The following is a 16,255-nucleotide window of genomic DNA, read 5'->3' on the forward strand; positions in this document are numbered from 1 at the left end:
CTGGATATATATATTCTGGATATATACAGATATAGATATAGATATACATATATTCTGCAGTCTACTGCCCATTAGCTGAAGAAAACATGGTCACTGGCTCATATTTAAAATTAGAGAAAAAAATTACTTCTCCTTCGAATACATTTGTCAAAGCTCCAAAGAAATAAACAATCTGTGAATAGTTCAGCACAATTACATATTTATAAAGCATAGTGGATTTAGTCTAACATTTTCCCACCTGGAAAAACTGGGCTTAAGTATCTCCAACAAACAAAAAGCAATACTGCGTTCTTCCCAATATGCCATGTCACCTTTGTAGCACTCACACACTTGCAGGGAAGGGACTCGGGGTTGGGGGTGGTTCTGATGTAGAAATTGCAGATGGAGAGCTGGGCTCTGGGGATGGAAATGGAGAGGAGCGAAAAAGAGCCTGGAGAAAAGGCTGTCATATTTGCTCAGAAGAACCGCCAAATCAGAGAGCACAGAAGATTTCATTGGAGGAGCGCCTTCAACAGCAACTAATCCTGTCATACTGAAAGAAAATTGTAAATGTTCTCTCCAGAAATTGTCCGCCCATTGCAGCTAATCGAACACACACGCACGAATACAGACACGCTCTCCTGCTGTACTAAAGGCGCCCAGGCGCAAAGACCTAGGGAGCGCGCGCGGGCACACACACACACACACACTCTCTCTCTCTCACACACTCCAGACTGCGGGTTGGCCAGAGCCTGGAAATCGTAGATTTCACCAGTAAATTGCCGAGGTACCGGAATAGGTGTTGCCTCCCAAAACTAATTCCTACTTCCCCAAGCACTTTGGTGAAGAAATGAATCCAGCCCAGCTCGCCGAGGCATCCAGGTCTCCGTTCTATTTTGGTCTCCAGGCTCTTCGTGAAAGCCAGGTTTGAAAGTCTTGTTTGCTTCTCCCTTAGTGGTTTGGCGTGGAGGGCGGGGGCAGCGTCAATTTAACTCCAGTGTAAACCACGAACAGGTCACAGACTAGCCAAGTGGCTGAGACGAGTGTGGGGTGCGTGACTCTGCCTGCGCGCGCGCCAGCCCCGCAGCTCTCGCCAGAGCCTTTGGGTCGGTTCTCTCCCGCCTCTCCCGCCCCACCCCTACAGTGTCTCAGCATCAACTAATCTTTTCCTTTTCTTTTGCAAGATCAAGGGAGAAAGAGAACCGGCGGCTGGCCTCAGACTCTAAGCGGTGCGCAGCTCCAGCCTGGGCGGATCGGCCCTGAACCCACAAAGGACTCCTCGCTCCTTCAAGCCTCCACCACCTAGCAGCCAGGGAGGCAACTGGAGCGAAATCAGCGACAGGTAAGGACCCCGCGCTGTGCAGCTCTCCGCTTACCCACTCCAGGGGCCCTGACACCAGGAGGTCTCTCCCTTCATATCCCCCCAAACTGGAGGCTCAGGGGTCGGGGCTTGGGGGAATTGGAGGGAGGTCTTCCCCACGTGCAGATTCTCAAACGGAAACTTTGGATCCTGGGGCTTGGAGGGTTGGGGGCAGTGATGGCGGGTCTGGAAGGAAGGGGCAAATGAGGCACAGCGCGAGGCGAGGTACCCCTAAGATTTCGAGGGTCACTGAGTCCAGCCGAATGTGGCGAAAGCAGCCTGGGAGCTGCGCTGTCCCGGCATCGCTCCCTATTCCAGCCCCCAATTCCCTCTACTGTTGCCGACCCCCCTCCCGCCACCCAATCCAGATGCGGCCATGGACAAGACAAGGAGAGCTTCTTCCCTCCCGCCCCACGGGTTCCTTCCTGCTGGGGTCTGACCGCGTCTTCTGTGCGTGTGGGATGGAGGCCCGGCTCGCCCGGGCTCCGAGCTGTCCCCCGGCTCCGCTTTCGGAGCAGCCCTCGGGCGCTGGAGAGGTTTCCCATTGCGGTCTCCGGGTCATGGCCAAGGAGGAGAAGCAATAAGAATGGGGGAAAGGGTCCCAAGACAAAGGAGAGGGAAGCATTCTGCAATCCCATCCTATTTTAGCCCCGCGCAGAAGCTGGACTGTCCGCCGTGGCTGGGGGACAAGGTCTCAGCCCGAAGCTCATGAGGTACCAGACAGTGCCTGGGCTTCGCCATCTAACTCACAGTGGGTCCTGAACCGCCCCGGCAGTCCCCGGGGTCGTAGACTGGGGACCGCTGCACCCCTCCCCCTCCCCGCAATGTCCCCTGGAGTCCGCACCTGAGGTCCCGGGCAATCGCCGCTAACTTGTAGCTCTCGGACCCGGACAGGTGCGGTCCATGCCTGGTGCCGGTAGACGCGCAGAAATTCCACCTGTGCGCGCTGCCAGGCGCCCCTGGGGCCCCTCACGGGGTAAGTAGAGATTCGTCTGGGAGAGGTGAAAATTCCCCAGAATTATTGACACACACGGCGGCACACCCTTTGCCTCCGTCCGCCTCCAGCACCCGCATCCCTTTCTCTATCTTCCTGCCCATCGCCGTCCTCGAGGCTGCCGAGACACAGAATTGTCCCAGGCAGAGTCCGCCGACCCGCCAGTCCCTGGCGATGATGCCAAGGCTCTTGCATGTACGGAAATACCAGCAGGGAGGGTCGCCAGAGGCAGAGAGGCTGGAGGAGAACAGAGAATTGGAGGTAAACGCGTAAAGCCAGCAGAACTGTCGGTGGACATTTCACCCAGGCCGCCCTCCCGCGTCTTTAGGTCAGTTCACCGCCACAGCACGTCTGTGACTGCGGCCACCCAGGGCTCCAAGTCTGCCAGCCCAGGCGCTGCGAGCCAAGAAGAGCGCGGCGCCTCCCACTCCTCAAGCTCCGGAATCCCCCACATTGACTTTCTATTTCCCTTTCTTCTTTTCTTTTTTGTTTTGCTTTTCCTGCTCTTTTCTTAGCGCTGGGTGGCAGTGGGTATGTGGCAGCCGTGTGATTTGCCCATCCGCTAGTACACGCAGCCAGCGACACAAGCACACAGCGACCAGTCCTCACGCTCTGCCACACACCCTCCAGCGCTCCGGCGCGTAGCCCCTGCTCCACAGTCCGGGACGCCTGCAGCCACCGCCAGGGTCATGGCCATGGCCCACGCAGGGCTCTGCGGGTGGAGAGGGGAGCCAGCCTAGACTCCAGAGAGAAACCCTGGGGCAACCCGAAAGGCCTGCGGAAAACTGGAACTGGGGTTAGGCATGAGGGGAGGGAGCCTCTGGGGAAAACGGGCCGGGCTGTGCGGAGCCTGCGACTGCAGCGCTGCAGGCCGCCCCCGTCTCGCCCCGCCCCGCCGCTGGGCGTCCCCGCCAGGAGCCCACCGGCGGGCGGCAGCTTTTCTCCATGCTGCCCAGGGAAGTTCGATGCCTGGTGCTGGGATGCGCCAGCGCTTCTGTTCGCTTCTGACAATCCTGGCGTCTCCCAATGAGAGGGCTCTCAAAATGAAGCTTTTAATAAACTCCAGAGTAGGGAACTCGGGATTGTGCGGCAAAGGCAGCGCATTGCACTTTGTGAGCAATCGGTAAATATGTGCAACCATATGATAGGAAATATATGCATTTTCATTGATAAGAAAAAAATAGAAATGATGGTATCTTTAAACAGAAGCCACAAACAGGCATACCTGTGCCATTGTTGGGGAGGTAATAATAAAGGCACTGATGATTACAGAAGTAAGAACAATTGACTTGGCCAAGAGACAATTTTAAGCTGGGAACTGTATTCGGCTGCAGTTCAGAAAGTGGACTTTTGAGACTTGTCAAACGAATGGAAGAATTTTGTGCCAACAATGTCCCAGCTTTGCAGGCTTGGCAGCTGAGGACTCAGAAGTAATAAATTAATGCCAGGTGAATTATTATTGTTACTACTATTATCAATAATGTGTTCCAGTTGCAGCAATACAATGGATAAGCAACTTCCTATTGACTCTATTTGCTTTCCTGGGCTAGACAACAATGCCAATTAAAACGTAAAAAATTTAACCTGACCCTAAAAAGAGGTGAGAACTCCAGCCAAATCTGTTTACCATTTTAAAATAAAGCTCTGTGAATGAGGTGGGGTGGGAATGGGGGAAAGTCTTGGGACTTCAAATTCCCAGGGCTAGACTGCCTGAAAGATGCTTCGTTTTCCTATAAAATAAAGAGGCATGTTTGTTTGTAGAAGGGTGCTTGAGGGTGCCTGGAGGCGAACTGGAGTGAGCAAATAGATGGATTTGAATACTGTCATAGTTCCAGTAAAAGGGAATCCAAAGAGCATGTTTTCAGCTCTCAACTAACTTCAGAGTCAGATGTGGAAAGAACTAGCAGGTCAAATGCTGGTAAAAGTCCCTTTGGAGTGAGTTCCCACAGTCCTTCAATTCTGGGAGGCTGAGACTGTTGCCTTCATGTTTAAAAAAAAAACACACACACACACACATATTGCTCTAAATTTGACCCTATCCCCTTCATTGCCCAGAAAGTCCAGATAGTCAAGCATCCAGATGTGTCTTTACTGAACAATTTTCCAGTTCCAATTCCAGAGCAGCCATTCCCCAGGGCCAATAGGAATGGGTGGTTTCAGAGGTCCAAAGAAAACAACAGTCCAGGACTGCTGGCAGGTAGGGAAGGCACAAAAAGCATGAATGACACTGTCTTCAATGGAAGTTAGGCTGGCTAATTAGGAGTCATATGTTTCTCTGACCCACAACAATGAGTAAAATTAAAACAAGTAGAAAAGAGGGAGAAGAGAAGAAATTAGAATAAAAGGGAAATGAAGAGGGAATGGGAGAGAGAAAAATGAGGGCAAGAATCTATAGGTATATCAATAATCGTGCTGGATTCAACCTCCATAACTGATGTCAGCCTTTGTTTAGAATATGCATGTGAGCGAACCCCTTCTATTATCTTCACATGACCACCCAGACACCATTCTCAATCCTGTCTTAAACTTTTCCCACTTTACTCAATAGGATAGAGACTGACAGAAACATTTTGCCACACAGTTCTCTTGAAGAATTGGTTTTCTTTATTTAAACTTATATTTGACTTGCTTGAGATTTTATGACATGGACTCTCTGTGGCATAGTTCTCAATAGACTCCTATGTATTGAATGCCACCAATGTCCACCTTGTGACTATTAAAAACTGACTTTTGTTTCCTGTACCCACTCTGTCCACCTTTGGTTCATTGAGCAGGCATCAGGACTTCTCTCATTTAAGATAAATGGCATAAGTGTACTGATTGCATATCCCACAGCTCACCTGGCCTATGTGGTGGAGGTGGTATGTGGGGAAAGAGATGCAAGTCACCTTTCCTTAGGCAGGTATCTTTTGCTGAGTGTGTTCTAAGTCCTTGGCATTATTCTAAGCATCTTCCCGTATGATATTTTCTGTTTTGTCAGTTGCTTTAGCCTCACTGCTTAAAATACAGCCAGGCATACCTAAGAAACGTATTAAATCTTTGTTGAATGAGTTATTACGGCAATCAATTTTCTCATTTTATCATTGCAACAATCCTATGTAGTAGATGTTATTTTCTACAGGAAGAAATCAGCATTCAGAGGGGTCTGATAATGACCCGAGATCATACAGCTAGTAAGTTGCAGCCCCTGGATTCAAACACAAGCTGTGGGACTCCACAGTCTTAGTTCTTCTAGTGTGTCGATTGGCTCTCTATAAATAGTTGTGGCACTTGTTTTCCCTGTGTTTGGGGAAAACAAAACTGTGGCATTCAGAAGTTCAGTGTTGTTCTCCCCATCTGTTAATACAACTTTGCATGTTTTTGTTAGATCCTCCAAACCTTAAGCAAAGAAGATGCAGTGCTGAGTACGTTCTTAGTTGGCACGTGCTTGTTTTGTTTAGTCAGTGATTGCCTCTGGCAGAGGTAAACAAGGGCACCAAAATTTTGGCCGATGCCATTTTCACCTCTCAGCAATACTAAGACATTATTAAACAGAAGTTCTTTTGTCTGATGCATAGTAATAAAAGATAATTTTGATATCATACAGCTGAGTTCATGATAGGAAGCAGATCAAGAGACTTTTTCAAGGTGACACAGCTAACCAAGAACTGCATAAGAACACACACATCCCAATCCCAGTCTAGTTGTCTCTTCATTTTTTCATGCTAAATGAGTTCTCTTTTTCTATAAGGTTGTTGGCACTTAAGATTCTGAATTTCAGTGGCTCCATTTACTTTTAATTAGTATTTATTATCCACATGTGCTTTGAAAAGTATAATCTTACTTTGTAAACTGCTATTAGCAAAGAATGAGGTAGGTTCCAGTTGGTTTGCCTCTTTCCACTCTTTATATCTTTGTCTTACTTTATTTATTTCTCTTTTTTTTTCTTCACATGTTCTAGCTCCTTCTTTTATACTATGACCTAAATATACAATCATCTTAACTGGTGCTGTTACCATGGTAATGTTTCATGGTAGATAAGGGTACACACTAAAAACTCAGTTTTCTCATTTTTTTCATTAGTAATGGAATCCCTTCTGTCTCTCTTTTTTTTCTCTGTCTTCCCCCATGCCCCCTCCCTCTCTCTCTGCCCCCCCTCTCTCCCCTCTTCCCTCCCAAATCCAAGCTTTCACTGAATGATGCCCTCTGGTGTTCAATAACTGGAAGCACATTGGACTGGATAGGACAAGGACATCCTTTTTAAAGCTTAGGGAGAATTTCAATTTCAAACAAAAATTCAACTGGACCTAAGCAAGAAGGGCTTTGAATTAATATGTTTTTAAGCAAAGAGATTAGTAGAATACATTTGTTGTCTGGGCATGTCAAATGTTGTTTACTATGTATACAGTTACGGCAAAGGTGTGGGAAGGATATTTATATCCTTACATATTTAACATTGTTATGAAAATGTTCTTATGGAAGAAAAAGAGACGCCACTGAGACATCCCTGGGAGGACAGTCTGATAGAATATTCTGTACATTTAAGTCTTTAAGACTTCTAAATGGAAGTCTTCTATCTTTAGAATGGAAACATTTTTCTTGCTGGATATATACATATATATACATATATATTTGTAAAAAATGCATGTGTGTGTATGTGTGTATATATATGCACATATATACATATATATACACACATACACATATATACACAAACATATACACACACATGAATTATATATATATATATATCCAGCAAGAAAAGAATATGTATACATATATACACACACATACACACATACACACACGCGTGAGAAAGACAGAGTGGAGATATTTGTTAGGTGAGAAACATAAAGTTTTACTCTTACTTACGTGATGGTGTGAATAATAATACCAAGCTGCACATTTTTATTAATCCCTAAATACATGGCAAACTAGAAGTGAGGTTGATATGCTATAAACATATCTTCTTTCTTTCTCACTCCAAATTCCACTGCTGCCCTCTGATCTGTCCCCAGGTTAAATCTGTTCCCTCAGAGGCTTCCCTGGAATCCATCCCCCTCTTTCCATCCAGGCATCTTTTCAGACCTTTCGCACCTCTCACATGAACTATCACCAGAGCCATATGCTTCTAACTGGTCTCCCACTCTCCAGTCTTTCTCTAGTACAAGTTACTCCTCACATTGCCAGCGTGACCTTTCTAAAATGCAAATCTGAACATGTCATTCTCCTGTTTAAAATTCTTCAGTGTTTCTCATCTGTCTAGGATAAACCCTGAGATCAAACCCATGTGAGAGCTTCCATAGCTCATAGAGCCCTTTTGCCAGCCATCTTGCTCACAGGCATTTCTTCATCCTCCAACTCCACAAGGAGAGAATCCACGCACATAGCTTAGTGTAATGACTGGTACAGTGTACATGCTAAATAAATACTAGCCAATATATTTATTTCCCCTTTATTCTCCTCCTCTTCTTCCTCCTCTTCGTGGAATTTATTATTATTATAATACTAACAGGCAATGATAAGCTTCACACTTACACTCTAGCCATTCCTCAAACTAATAATAATACTCATGAAAAGGTATGATGTAATATGATGAATTTAACGAATATTTTGCATCCTCTATCTCATTTAATCTCTCACAGCCACGTGTATCACCTGGCGCCCACTAGGTGCTCAGTATATTCCTGTTATTTTTATATGCCTAATCAATGTAATAATAATGACATTTTTAGCCCTTATTATTCATAGCAACATGTTTTGGAAGGTGAAGCCATGGGTGTTTTTATTTTAAAAAACAAATTATTTACAAAGGAGCTAACTTACGAAAATGCTAGGCAACTTGGATGGTTTTATCTGGTGCTGGTAGTAGAGTCACAGCTAGAAGTTGTAGAGATACAGATGAGGTGAGAATAGAGGCCATATTTTATAAATGATGGCAATATACACTTACATTTGTATTTTTGTCTTCTCTTTAAAACGAAACCAAATGCCCTGATGTTTCCAAATAACACAATTAAGTGGAATTTTTAAAATCACTTTCTATTTTCAAAATAATTTTACTATTTTATTGCATAGTGTGTAACCGCATAGATATGCATAGTACCCCTCCATTTTATTGTATCAAAGAAGCTGTAAGCAACTTCACAGGCTAAGGGCTAGTTTAAGTTCAAATTTCCAGCACATGGACAATGAGTAACAGCAACAATAAAACTGAGGATCTACATTTTTAAGATTAGTGCAAATACATAACAAAAACTGTGGTAGCAAGGCAGTCTTTTGAAGCTATCTGTATTTATTGGGCTCAGAAAAGCAGGACCTCTCTTTTCTGAGGCTGAGAATCCTAAATATCCTTGAATGTTGACCTCTTGGCAGAACTGGGGCCACTTTTTCAAAAGTCAATATTCATAGTCACCAGGTATAGTGCTTTAAATGATAAGATTCTGAATCACTTAAATAACTACTATCTTCTAAGAAGTCATTTAAAAGAGATTAATTCCCAGGTTGAGTATCTGAGATACGTTATTCCTCTTGTAAAGATATAGAGTCAGGCTGGGAATTAGGGACAGGAATCTAGATTTTTAACAAGCCCCTTCCATGATACTGAGGTGGGAAATCACAGGACTACATTTTAAATAACAGACTGATGAACTGGAACATAAGAGCATCAAGGAGGAAAGAAGATAGGATGTACAACTCAAAATGTCACTGCCAATAGTACTATGTGTATTTTCCATTAGGGCCCCGACAGAGAGCTTTGTTGTAGCCAGAGACTTTTTGATTTGTTTGGCAAATTCTAGTGTGAACAATGAATAACAATTCAGGAAGACAGCTATAGATTAAGAAGCACATCTTTCAATGTAGAGGAAACCTAGATACCTGTGTGTTTAGATGTGGCACAGTCCCATTTGCATACAGTATGTCCTTGGAGTTAAATCAGTCTCGGCTGTTTAAGAAATAAGTACTTGATTTCTTTTCTATTTCTTGTTTTATCTTTTTCCCTCTTAAATTCCTTTCATTCATTTAATATCTTCACAGATCATATATATCTTCACGATTCCAGAGCTCCTCTCTGCATTCTTCTATCTGGTGTTCTCTGTAGATTCTTATTACTAATGTAGCTGGATCAAGCACCTGGACTTCTTCCTCTTCTTCTCTCCCAACTCTTGTGGAGGAGTTAGAGAAAGTGAGAGAATTGTCTTAAATGTTAATGCTGATACATTTCACTGTCATTGTTGCAAAATGTTGTTGCACTCTGATGATCCCAAGTAACAGGCGGGTACCATACCTCCTCTAGGAATAAGAAAGTTATAATGACTTTTCTTGATGTTATTGTTCACCCTTAGTCATGCTGATGATTCTTCTGTTTGAATAAAGCAAATAAGCCGTTCTTCACCTCCTCATTCATGCCAAGCCAATAAACAAGACAGAATCATGTTGGAAAACAAGCTTCTTATTTCTTATTTAATTAACTACCGAGGAACTCTTTAGGAGAAATGTGACCGTGAGCTAAATAATTACCTGAAGCCTAATTTTTCTTCCTTTCTATAAAAGATAAGCACAGAATAATTTGATTGGTAGGGGAAAAAAATACATTTCACACCCAGTTTTACATTGTTGAACACGATGAAGATTTTCTAATATTCTGCCTTCCTTGGCACTGTTACAAGGGGAAGAGCTTCTACCATAACCAGCATGAAAATAGAAAGTGATAAGAAAATTCTACTTAGTTGTGTTCTTTGGAGAGCATCAGGGCATTTGGTTTCATTTTAGGGAGAAGATAAAGAGCAGCCCCAGGGCCAAAGCATGTTTCCCAGATATGCCCACTGTTTTCTTGCTTTATCCTCAAAATTACTTTTCTATCAGATTTTATCAGTGGAGTAGGCAGTTATGTCTTCACATGTAAGCCTAAATAATAAAGACTTTATTTTTCTTTGTGCTATGCTGGATGGAGGTACTGAAGGCAGGAGGAGGGGTAGATGATATAGGTTTAATTTCTATTCTCTCTGGCAACTGGGTATCATTCAACAGTAAACAAGCAATCTCAGTTTTGCTTTATTTTAAAATAAGCCTGACTGGATATTTTCCATGACTGGTTATATCCTTATTAGGGGAAATTTCAGAATTTGGGGTGAGATACTCTTCTGTGACAATAATAATGGCAACAAAACCATGAAATGACAGCAGCTGTTTTTTGAGTGTTTACCAAATTTTAGAACCTATGCCATTTCTTTACATGTATTGTTTCTATACCTCATGCCCACCCGATGTGGTAAATTTATTTCTTTTTCTTTCTAAATCTTGAAACCTTGGCTTGCTGACACTAAACAACTTATTCTAGGCCTAAGAGTGAGTATGTGGCTCGGCATTATTTCCACATCTAAGGTCAAAGATCAGTTTTTAATGTTTTTTGTTTTGGTTTACTAAACCACAAGAAGTTCTTTCAGAGTATATCTCATTATTTTATTTGGCATCTAATTCTGATAAGGCTAAGGAAAAAGAGAGAGAGAAGAAAAAGAAAAAGAAGCAAGTCTCACTTCTAGTCAGTATTCAGAAAATGAAGTCATGAAAACAGACTTCACGGTAAAGGAATCAGTCTTAGGTGAAGTTTGGAATCTGTCTCCTGGCAACTAACCTCCTGGCTTAGCATAACTTGAATTTAAAAGTGCTTGAGCCTTCATAGTTCCCTGGGAGCTCTTTCTAGGCACAGAGATGGAAAAAGTCTCAGCAAGGCTGTCAGGTATGAAATTTCCAAGGCATACAATATTTATTGATGTTTATATAACATACATATGTTGCAACATTTCTGTTGATTAGGAGAACATTAAGTATCAGTAAAATGTCATTATTTGATCTCTTTCTATTTCATACTGTTATATCTATTTCCTTCCTCTGCAAAACAATTGCCATTACTTAACCTTAACTTCTGCATTGCAGATGCACAAACAAAAGGCCAAAGAGGCTAGATGTCCTAAGGGATAAACCTGCTTGGAATAATTCTGTTCCTGTTTACATGTCCATTGTTAACTAACCATGTATTTGTATGCCCCCATATCTTCTGGAAATCATGACTGTCTATTGGTAAATGGTAATACCAGCTAATTTCTTTTTCACAATTAATTGAAATTTTACACTCTTACATTTCAATATCCATCAATATTTTTACATACTGACACTTTTAATCAAGGATTATCTTTCACAAGGGAGCTGTAACAGGGCCCTAATTAATTAAAGCGATAATTACTCCTCTCCCTCGCAGTTTGTTAGTTACATAACACGTTCTCCAGGAAATTCACATCCTTAGCATTCCTCTTTAAATTTCTCTCATTTATAAGGAGATACCTTGGCTTCTCTCTCTGTAAGAATTTACTGAAAACTCAAATAAATTTATCATCTAGCATTAGGAAAGAAAGGCAGCCATCTTTATTTTTTTAGCAAGTTTTCCTATTCAAACCAAATAAAATGAGATTTTCCTATCATTGAAATGTTCAGTTTGAATCGCAGGGGTCATTTTCATGGAAAAAAACCGAGATTGTCAGATGACTCCCCTTTGCTATTCACCAGCTTATTCTAGCTTCTTCATCAGAATGCAAGTTCCCGTGGTCCATTCCTCTTGGATCTTTTTTTTTTTTTTTCACTTCCATTCCTCAGCTACAATTGCTCTTGCCTCTCTGTAGTTTATCTTAGTGTGTAAGGTTTGTTACATTTTCTGGTCCAGTTTAATTCCGTTATTTTAGTAGACATGGGATCTAGAGTATTGGCAATTATCGGCAGCCTTGCTCTCTTCTCCTTTAATAGCTATTGCCCCTGTTCCTATATTTCGGCATCTCTTGGTCTCTGAGATGCGCTTTCAGAAATAATTGATGGTGATGGTGACTCTAAATTCATTCAGTTTATCCCCTAAGACTTGGGACTCCAGATCATTGAAATCCCTGCACCAAATATTGGTCAGATTTGCTAAAGGTCATTCCTGTTTGGTTTGCATATTTTAATTAAATTAGTGTGACTTACTCATTTCACTTGCAGTAAACATTTGGCTACATTTTAAAAGTATTATTTCTCCCAAACTCCTGAGTGTTCTTACTTTACTTTTCTAATACATGTGAGAAATTTGATACCAGGAGGTCAGTTATCTAAAATTCAATTAGCTTTTTTTCTGTTACTACATATAATTATGGAAAGAATTTTTTTCTTGCTGCAATAGTTTTTTTAATAGATTTTATTTATTAGGCCAGTTTTAATTTCACAGAAAAATTGAGAAGAACACTTTCCACAAACCTTTTGGCCCCACACACACCTACTCCCTTCCACTATCAACCTCCGCCACCAGAGTGATACATTTGTTTCGATTGATGAACTACATTGACACATCAGTATCACCAGAGCCCATAGTTTACATTAGGATTCCTGCTTGGTGTTGTGCATTCCCTGAATTTGGACAAGTGTATAATGGTATGTAGACGCCACTGTATGCATGTAGCATCATACAAAGTATTTCCACTGCCCTAAAAATCCTCTGTGCCCCTTCCATCTAGTCCCCTCTTTACCTTAACTCCTGACAACCACTGATTTTTTTACTGTCACTATAGTTTGCCTTTACGGACTGTCAAGTAATGGAAATCATACAGTATGTAGTTTTTTAGAATGACTTCTTTCACTTAGTAACAACTTTCTTTCACTTGGTATGTAAATTCAAATCATTTAAGGTTCCTGCATGTCTTTTCATGACTTGATAGTTCCTTTCTTTTTAGCACTGAATGATAGTCCATTGCATTCATTTTTCTTTGGGATTTTCATTAAATCAGTAAATGTTTTGCCATGCTTCTTGAAGATAAATTTTAGCCAGGCGTTAGAGAAATATTTTTTTCTTTTTGCCATTATATTATTTTATTCTTGTTTTGTATTTCCTCTAATCTTACATTTCCATATTCTTAAGCTCTAGAACTTTCTAAAACTGGTCACAGAACTCGTGCTCTGAATATTTTAATTCTCTTTTTCATCTTCCTTTAACCCACCATATCCCAATTTCAGTACATAGAAAAGAGCATTGTTTCTTAGCATCTTATAGTTTTTAACTGTTTTTACTTTCCTGTGATTATATCTTTTACACGATTTTTTTAATTCAGACAACAAAAGTCTTTCACTTCTCTCTGTTGAAAGATTTAAGTGATTTGTTTCCCAAGTTTGGACAACTCTTCTATTTCTCTGAGTGTGTAAATTCAAGAAGAGGAGAGGAAAAAGTATCACAGGGCTGTTTACTTTCCTCTTCTCTTTGTCACATCATCTTCCAATCTTCAGCAGCCATGGCCATGACAAAGCTAAGTTAAAAAACTGAAAACCTAGTTGAAAGACCATTTTATGCAAGACCATACTGACCCCTAAATAACCTTTAAGTGAAACACCATAAATCTGTTTTACCAATAGCAGACAGAGTATTCTTGTTCCTATTTGAGAAGTAAGGGAAGTCCTAAGAGGTTATTTAGTACTCCTCTGAGGTGTTTTCTCTATCCTCTGCCTTTAGGAAATTGATACTGTTTGAATATTGTTCTAGTCCCTCCAGCTATTTAGACACCGGCTTTACACACGGAAGCTAATGGAACCCACTTATTTAACTTGACAATTTAACCTCTTCACGTGGACCTACTCTTTTTCTTACATTCATACCTTATATTCAACTCCTTTATACAACAAAATTCTTCTGATATTCTCTGGTTTCATTAAAAGAAACCTGCTCCATAAGGATGGGACTTGTATTCCCTCCTTTCCTCCTCCTCCCCTTTCTTCTCCCCCTTCTCCTCCCCTTTCTTCTCCCCCTTCTCCTCCCCTTTCTTCTCCCCCTTCTCCTCCCCTTTCTTCTCCCCCTTCTTCTCCCCCTTCTCCTCCCCTTTCTTCTCCCCCTTCTCCTCCCCTTTCTTCTCCCCCTTCTCCTCCCCTTTCTTCTCCCCCTTCTTCTCCCCCTTCTCCTCCCCTTTCTTCTCCCCCTTCTCCTCCTCCCCCTCTTCACCCTCCTTTTCCTCTTCCTTTCTCCTCCTCCTCCCCCCTCCTTCTTCTCAGCATTTAATTTGATGCCTGCCTCTATTCTTGGCACATAGCAGAGCTCAATAAATATTTATTTAATGATATTTTATGCTAGTAGTCTGCTAAAAGTTCCAAGTTTCCTACTACCCCAATCTGCTTCTTCTGTTGGTCTCATAATACCAAGTTATTCTTTTCTGAAATAGCTCAAAGAAACTCTTTCTAGGTAAAATTTTTCTTTGAAAATAAAACTTCCTTTCTGATAAATGTTTCCACTTTCGAAACCAATATTTTATCTAAGCCTGAGCAAAATTTCCTCTAGGCCATGCTTATAGGTATATAGTAATATTATTTTGTTTAAGCTGAATCTAATTAATCTGAAACACACGAACTTTTAAAGAGACCAGACTTTTTTGTTTATGCATATTATATATGTTAAAAGAAATTTTAGCCAGCTAAACATTGCATATGACGTAAACAGTATATTTTTTTCCATATTAGGGATGGATTTAGTACAGTTTTCTCTTTTTACTTGACCCTATGTAAAAGATAAATGAACAAAGATGAAGAATAATATACCTCATGAAACTAAGTAACATTCTGGATAATTTGCCATGCAATAGCCTTAGCCTCACTCAAAAGAGGAAGGAGAAGCACCACACTTAGGTGCCCACTTTCATCTGCTCTCTTACATAGGGCTTAGCATTCCCTCCTAACAGCACTACTTCCGCCTTAACAGTTACAGTGGACCTAAGCTCCTTAGCAGTGGGGATCTTCCACTTGTCTTTACCACCTTCTAGGGAGCTTAGAAAGAGAAGGTTTTGGCATCTTTCCCTGTCTTGAGCCTCTGGTATCTCCCAAAGGGTACTACAGTTTCAGGCAGTACAAAGTAGTAGATAAGTATATTCAGTTTGGAGACAGTTGTGTCATTGTTAGTTTACTTTTAATATCTTCACCTTCATGGATTTAAAGATTTAGTGGGGTGTCCAACATCATCTAGTCTGATGCCTTTATTTTATAGTAAGGAGACTTACTAAGGGTAAAAACAGTCGTAGCTTATTATGTGGGTGACAGTGATCAGAGGTGATAGAAACAAGATTTTGAGTCTGAACACCTTGATAACCCATTATCAGTTTCATCACCCTACAATGAATACTCCTATGGAAAGTTCCACATGATTATTTTCAATCTTAGACTTTTATTCCTTCTAAGAAAGATATGAGGCTATAAAAACTCTGTTATTCTTTCTGGTTTGTGTGGGACTTTTGATTCTGTTTTTCACCTCTCCTCTTCTGTTGCCCTGATGTTTTACAAAGGGATCTTACAATTTAGTGGTAAGATTTTGTTGGAAGGGCTGGATTCAAACATGAGCGACTGTCAAAACTTTAATGACAGGTATGAAATGACGCCAACCTATCAGAACATGTGTTGGCCATTGTATTGTTCTTTGAGTCCCTGCTGAGAATCAATCCTGGCTCAATGAGCTACTCTAATCTTGAAAGCATCTACTTTCTTGCTTTCCAGATATTTTGGAAATATAATCTAGTCATTTTTCCTACTGAATTGCCTGTAAATGATTAGGGTTTTCATTAATCATTGCAGTGTCTACTTGGAGTCATGTATTTTTAAAAAATAATGTGGATGCTCATAAAAATACATCAACTTAATCTTGTAACTTTACATGATTGAGAATAATTGAAAACTAATTACACAGTGAGTTTGTTCCCTGGAGATGTATGACAACTTCAAAAGCTGAAGAAAGTATGATGGATGAACTCTTTTATAAAATGGCATCAAAATCTGCTTCTTTCTTTTGCTTCCCCAATTCATAAGGTCATTAGGAAACTGTTGTCACGTTGAGTGCCAAATTTGCAAAAATTGTCTGTGCAATGTCTTTAGAGTAAGAAAAAAAGACAAATTAGAAGCTG

At 41.3% G+C, this 16,255-nt stretch overlaps 1 protein-coding gene across 1 annotated transcript in view; it reads left to right on the top strand.

Annotated features, from left to right (window-relative positions):
• The first annotated feature begins 575 nt into the window (after positions 1-575).
• Positions 576-16,255, top strand: part of CHRM2 (cholinergic receptor muscarinic 2) — a 155,539-nt gene continuing 139,859 nt past the window's right edge. Inside the window, exons 1-2 of the mRNA XM_055284141.2 lie at positions 576-904; positions 1,164-1,321. The gene's annotated coding sequence lies outside the window, so the exon portion shown is untranslated. The remainder of the gene's footprint in view (positions 905-1,163; positions 1,322-16,255) is intronic.

Source organism: Symphalangus syndactylus, chromosome 6 (assembly GCF_028878055.3).
Source record: "Symphalangus syndactylus isolate Jambi chromosome 6, NHGRI_mSymSyn1-v2.1_pri, whole genome shotgun sequence".
Lineage (NCBI taxonomy): Eukaryota > Metazoa > Chordata > Mammalia > Primates > Hylobatidae > Symphalangus > Symphalangus syndactylus.